Here is a 6,932-nt window from a genome sequence, read left to right as displayed (position 1 = left end):
AGGAAATACAATAGTGCCTTCAGAAATTATTTTCTATCTTCTTATCTGAAGATAAATCCTATGAATTTTACTTACTTCCAAGTAAAGCTTGCATGGGATCATATTGCCATTTTGCAATTCAATATTTTGCATTAATATTATTCTTCTCCCCTACCACTTCTGAAAAGTTACTAACATTATTATCTGTTTAATCAATACTTTATTGTCAGCCCCAAACTAATTTTCAAGGAACATTTCCATTATTTTCAGAGATTGTTATGAACTAAACAGCTTGCAGCCTCTATGCAATTACCTTCAGCCTCTAGCAATTTCATCTGAAATTTTTAAAATATATTTAAATTGGAACTTTCCTGGAATATACATCCTACTCACATCCCAAGGAATGTTTTTCAGACAGTGTGCTACCAGGCTTCAATATAATGTGCCAATACTGGATTTCAGAGTAATATGTGAATTATAGCTGTTATTTTTGTTGATGAAATAGTAGTTTTAATAAGTAACTATATTCCTCTTCAAATACTGCAAAATAAAACAACACTTATGTGATGACAGTTAACAATGTCCTAATTAACATCAATTTACAAATAAAATTAGGTTAAAGTTGCATTACTTTATCATAACAGAAGACAGTTTTAAGGAAGAAATTATTTTAAAATTCTGTCAAAAAACCTTAAATAACAGACGGCTTCATTTAAATCTACATAGCTTTGAATGTTTGTACCATCTGCTAACTTTTATTTTTATCTTGAAAGGCAAGGAAACCTAAAAATACAGCTGTATAGTTACCAAAAACACATATATGGGATTTAACCTGAAAATTTTCAAGGAGTTACAAGCTGATATGTACACACTTACCTCAATTTTTTAAAAAAATGAACTTGTGATTTATGGTTTTCATGATTAGACAGGATTGATTATAAAAAAAAGACAAGCTACATGATGGAAGTTTAGAGAGAGAGGTCAAAAGGTACTTTTAAGGAAAGAGAATTTACTTTAGACACTCTCCCAAAAGATAAAAGGAATTTTCATTGGTATAGTATAATGTTCTTGTTTAATTGTGATTTTTGTGTAACCTTTTCTAGTGATCTAAAAACCTCTCCTTTTTATCAGTTATATCAAGGGGGGTTCTGTCCTTAATAAATTATTGAGCATTTACCTTAACCTTGAGAAATTAAAAAATAATACACTAAATATCTTTGCCCAAAATTTTGGTAGAGAATGTTAAAGGCCCTTTATGTCCAGCTCTATTTATTTTATTGTTGTTCAGTATAACTAACAAATCAAGACAGTAAAAGCAGGTCTCCCCCCCCCGCCCCATGCTTTATTAGAAGGTAATTGTCATTTCATATCTCTGATATAAAAGGTAAATAGACACAATTGGCAAAGAAGTCTGGGAATTTAGGCTTGGTATATAGTTCAGATTAAAAGTAATTTACCTTCAGGTGGAGCATGCCTAAAATTGACTAGAATTTGAAACAAAAACCAACAACATAAAAAAACCCCTCCTGAAATACGTTCACTTCTAATAATAAATCCTTGTGCTTAATCTTAGTGCTTTGGCTATGCATCCACCCTCATGCCAGATCAAAATGTTATAAGGTTTTGAAAGGTTATAGGCGTTTTGGACAGTTTTTTCTGCCTGCCCAATAACTTTGCCATATCTAGTTTATTAGAACCTTCTGGCTCACTCAAAGTACTACTCTATTGCTTCCTAGAAGAATTGGAACAACCCTAATTATTCCCAGCAATTGATTGAACTGGGTAGAAATGTTGCAATCTGAACATATTTGAAGGGAGCCAAGTTGGGGAAAGCTTGTCCAATTTTATCAAACTTTCAGTTGCTTGGCCTTCTCCTGAGGAACCTGATTGGTGGATACTTGAGGGAAGGACAGATGTGAATTATTTTGCTGTACCTATACAAAGTAGTTCCAACAGAGATACTCATGTATTGGCCTCACTCACTACATTTCTTCTCTTTTCCAATATCTGCCCTCGATATATGAATGAGGCTAGATTTTTTTTACATTATAAAATTTAGAAATTACAATAAGACAAATAGAAATTAAAATATAGAACATTTAAAAAAAAACAATTTTTAAATATGCAAGTGTTTGAAGGGATTGATAAAATGCCAAGGTAACTATCGTTCCAGCAATCTCAGAAGCTATTTCATTGCTGTTGCATCTACTTCCATCTATTTTCTATATTTATCACTTGAAATTCAGTAGGTCTTTACATATTTGGTCTATTATTAATTATGATATGTCTACATATATTTATTTTTAAAGTGAGTTGTTTCTGTATATGGCAGGTTTTCAAAGCATAGGCTTAATTCTCCAAAGCATCACCATCCTTCTTCTTTCTTTCTTTCTTTCTTTCTTTCTTTCTTTCTTTCTTTCTTTCTTTCTTTCTTTCTTTCTTCTTCTTCTTCTTCTTCTTCTTCTTCTTCTTCTTCTTCTTCTTCTTCTTCTTCTTCTTCTAATTCTAATTCTAATTCTTCTTCTAATTCTTCTAATTCTAATTCTTCTTCTTCTTCTTCCTCCTCCTCCTCCTCCTCTTCCTCTTCCTCTTCTTCTCCTTCTTCTTCTTCCTCCTCCTCCCCTCCTCCTCCTCCTTCTGTATTTTAATTTATAATAGTTGAATTAATTTTGAAAGAAAGTCAAGAGCCACTTGGGAAGAACATTGCCAGGGTTTAAAAATTAGAAACCAAATCCTATATTTATATCTGTTCAAATTTCAAGCAAACCAAGTTATGATGTGGTGGAAAATCTGTCTCCAGTGCTTTTCACATGTATTGGATTTCCTCCCATTACTCTCAAACACAATCATTTTGGGGTTACACATCTGCAATGATTAATATATTATTTTTAGATCCTACCTCCCTGTACAAACCAATATCTTAGACCATTCCCATCTTTGGTCCTGAAATGCCTACCATGTGCTGAGGTTAAGAGAGATGCCCAGTATTTCCTTAACTTTATTCACAAACCTGTTAAATTGTGATGATTCACTAAGTCTTATTTCAACAATACAAATTAAGTAGTATGCAACTAATATTAATGCAATGCTGGAGTTAAAGGTATTAATTTGAGTAAATACGTTATTAATAATTATAGTTTCATTGCTTTTATATTACTATTAGTTGTATTGTTTAATTTCACTTGCATGACTGGGAATTGTTTGTTTGCTTCTCAATTATTGTAATAGACATACACATCAAAACCTATATTTTGGGAGCATTCCATACAAATGAAATGTATTTACCCTGCCCCAAGCACAAACCCTCCTATACTACCACCTCTTAAAATATTAGACAACACAGTATCAACAGTAGAGTCCTTCAAGTTTCTAGGTTCTATCATATCTCAAGACTTAAAATGGACACCTAACATCAAAAAAATCATCAAAAAAGCACAACAAAGAATGTTCTTTCTGCACCAACTCAGAAAGCTCAAACTGCCCAAAGAGCTACTGATTCAGTCTTACAGAAGAATTATTGAGTCTCTCATCTGCACCTCTATAACTGTCTGGTTTAGCTCTGCAACCAAACAAGACAGACACAGACTTCAATAAATAATTAGAACTGCAGAAAAAACAATTGCTACCAACCTGCATTCCATTGAGGACCTGTATACTGCACGAGTCAAAAAGAGGGCTGTGAAAATATCTACAGAACCCTCACATCCTGGACATAAATTGTTTCAACTTCTACCCTCAAAATGACAGTATAGGGCACTGCACACCAGAACAACTAGACACAAGGACAGTTTTTTCCCAAATGCCATTACTCTGCTAAACAACTAATTCCCACAATACTATCAAATCATTTATTAAGATTGTATTACTATTATTCTTTTCATCCTTCCTAGTACCTATCTCTTTCCATTTAAGGCTATAACCATGTTGCTTGTATCTTTACAATTTATATTGTTTTATTGTTTCCTAGTATGATTTGATTGCTTATTAGTATCCTATGATTATCACTAAGTGTTGTATCTTATGATTCTTGATGAATATATTTTATTTTTTCTTTATGTACACTGAGAGCATATACATCAAAGACAAATTCCTTGTGTGTCCAATCACACTTGGCCAATAAAGAATTCTATTCTATTCTATTCTATTCTATTCTATTCTATTCTATTCTATTCTATTCTATTCTATTCTATTCTATTCTATTCTAATTCTATTCTATTCTATTCTATACTATTCGTTTCCTGTTTCCTATTCCTATTCCTATCCCTATTAGTTGTATTTGTTTAATTCCACTTGCATGACTGGGAATTGTTCGTTTGCTTCTCAATTATTTTGTTTTGAAACAGACTGTAATAGACACACACATCAAAACCTATATTTTGGGAGCATTCCATACAAATGAAATGTATTTTACTCTGCCCCAAGCACATTATGCCTGCCAGTTTTGAGACAAACAGGATAAAGGCTTCTGATTTTGTAAGCAAGTCAAAAAGATGCTGGCTGAGAGCTGATGCCTTTCAACTGAGATTTCACTGTATTCTTTTCCTACTGTAGTAGCACTGACAGTTTTTATCAAAATGGCATAATATTTGTGGGCATTTTACTAACATCACTCCTGCCAAAATTCAACAGATCAACAGAAGAGTCCCTATTTTATGTGCAGTTTTCAAAACGATGATTGACAGCTTCTAATTAAAGTTCAGAACACTGTATGCTTCAGATGGGACAGTTTTCAAGTCTTGTCACTTCCAGTACATTACAAGAGGCTCCCTTGTTGATTATGGTTATAGAGGCTATTAGGAAATGATCGGGCCAGCATTTCTAAAACTCTATGTTTCAAACTGGAAATTTTCCAACTCTTGTCACTTGCAGAATTCTCTGCTCTGTGTTATGTAATAATTTTTGGAATATCTAGGCATTTGGAAAGATCTATTTTATTTTGTTCTGGAAATAAATGTGCACTTTTGAAGGAGGGGTTCAAGTTGGTTTTTCATGTAGTTGGGGAAGGTTTCTACATTTATTATCCATACCTTATTCTCTAAGTCTTCCTTGGAGATACTATATAGTTAGTTTATTATGCACGATAGTATATTAGAGAAATAAACAATGTCTGGATTTTCCTGCAATGAATGAAAATAGTAGTCCTCTGAAGGCATTTGTCTAAACATATGAATGTTTCAAGTGACTAGAGTTATGAAACCATGCATGATGACATTGCCTTTGCACATTTAGCTGGAAAACATCCCTTACCTTACAGACTCTGCTTTAATATGATCTTGTCAGAATTTCATTATCATTATCAGGGAATGTTCTACATAGATACAAAGAAATGCAAGTAGTCCTTCCTTTAGATGCTATGATAATTTAGGAAAATGTTAGTGGCAGCCTACACAGAGATACCCTATTGATATATGATACCTTATAACCTCAGATTATAAGAAATTGAAACAATAGGGAATTGTATGGAATGGTTTATGAATCTTCACTTGAGAAATCCAGAGGTGCCAAGGCATTATCTCCCTGTACATGTATGTGCAAGAATGTGCCCCATTACAGGATATTTCTTTTCTTCAGAAGGTTGTTGCCACTATGATGTTTATGTAAATGGAATGAGTGAATAAATGAATGAATGTGATTTCATGAGATATGAAATTTTACAAAGTTTTATTTTAATAATTTCACTCTCGACATTCTGCAAAATGCCACAGGATGACATACAAAATATTGCAATCTTGCCATTATACTAATTTTATCATATAAAAGGTTGAATGTCATAGATGCTGTGGCATCTGCAGCTGAAAACAAAACATTTTGTTTCAGGAATGATCCTCATACAATCTGCCAGCTCTTTATAATTTTCAGTTCTTTTTATTTCATACTCTCTTTCCATTTTTTAATGTTTATAAACATGCGATATGTAATTGGGTTGCATTAGGTTACGTTTTCTGAAGCATTGAAGTGTGCAGGGAGACAATTTAGGATTCTCCCTTAGAATCCTGCTTCTCTTTGTGAAACCAGAGTTAATCCAAAATTACCTGATCCAGTTCATGATTTGTCTTTTGACTCCATCAGATGCATACATCAATGGCAGACAATTAACTATTACATTAATCTGCCATTATTTATCTATACATGCCACCAGAGTGAACAATGGTAATCTGTCAGTGTTGTAAAGTTTTGAGCACTCCGATTAGTCTGTGCCACTCTTTCCAAATCTAGTTAGTTGAAAAAAGAAAGATTGCCAAAATATTCTAAACATCCATTTACAAACTGTTAGATTATCTTTTCAAACATCTGTACACTATTTATATGATCTTTCTTAAAAGAATGGGTCCCACTGGAATCACTATTTGTGAAAGAAAAAGCTCGTTTTGTACATAAACTCTTTCTTTTTTATGTTATGGCCCATAAAATTACAGACACATAATTCTCATTGTGTGGAATAACCCTTCTCTGATCATAAACAGTATTTCCATTCTAGTTAGTTCTTGTTTTTTCTTCTTCTGAAGACAGTTCTCCTGAGCAGGAAATTCACAAACATGACTATGCTGCCATTTTTTTGGGTGGGTGGCTGATTAGTAATAATTAGTTTTAAATTAATATATCAATGCAATGTCAAATGCAAGCTAGCTTATAGATATAATATGAAGCATAATTTCTGAAATAGGCTATGAACTAATTAGAAGCAGAATAAAGAAAGTTATAGGGTAATGAAAGGCATGTCTGTATGATTTACAGAGGAGTGAACTGTTGCTGTGCATGCATGTACTCCCATATGAATATGTGTGCACACACAGCACTCAAAAAGGCTCTTCCAGGGACATAGCAAAAGCCAGCTGTGATAGCATTTTTTGTTGTTGTTGTTGTTGTTGTTGTTCTTTTTCTTCTTCTTCCTCATGGGACAAATTTATATTAAAAACATACATTTCTTTTCTTGTAATTGACTCCGCTTCTTT

This window comes from Pantherophis guttatus, chromosome 7 (assembly GCF_059756535.1).
Source record: "Pantherophis guttatus breed Tessera chromosome 7, ASM5975653v1, whole genome shotgun sequence".
Classification (NCBI taxonomy): domain Eukaryota; kingdom Metazoa; phylum Chordata; class Lepidosauria; order Squamata; family Colubridae; genus Pantherophis; species Pantherophis guttatus.
This window is presented reverse-complemented; position numbering follows the sequence as displayed.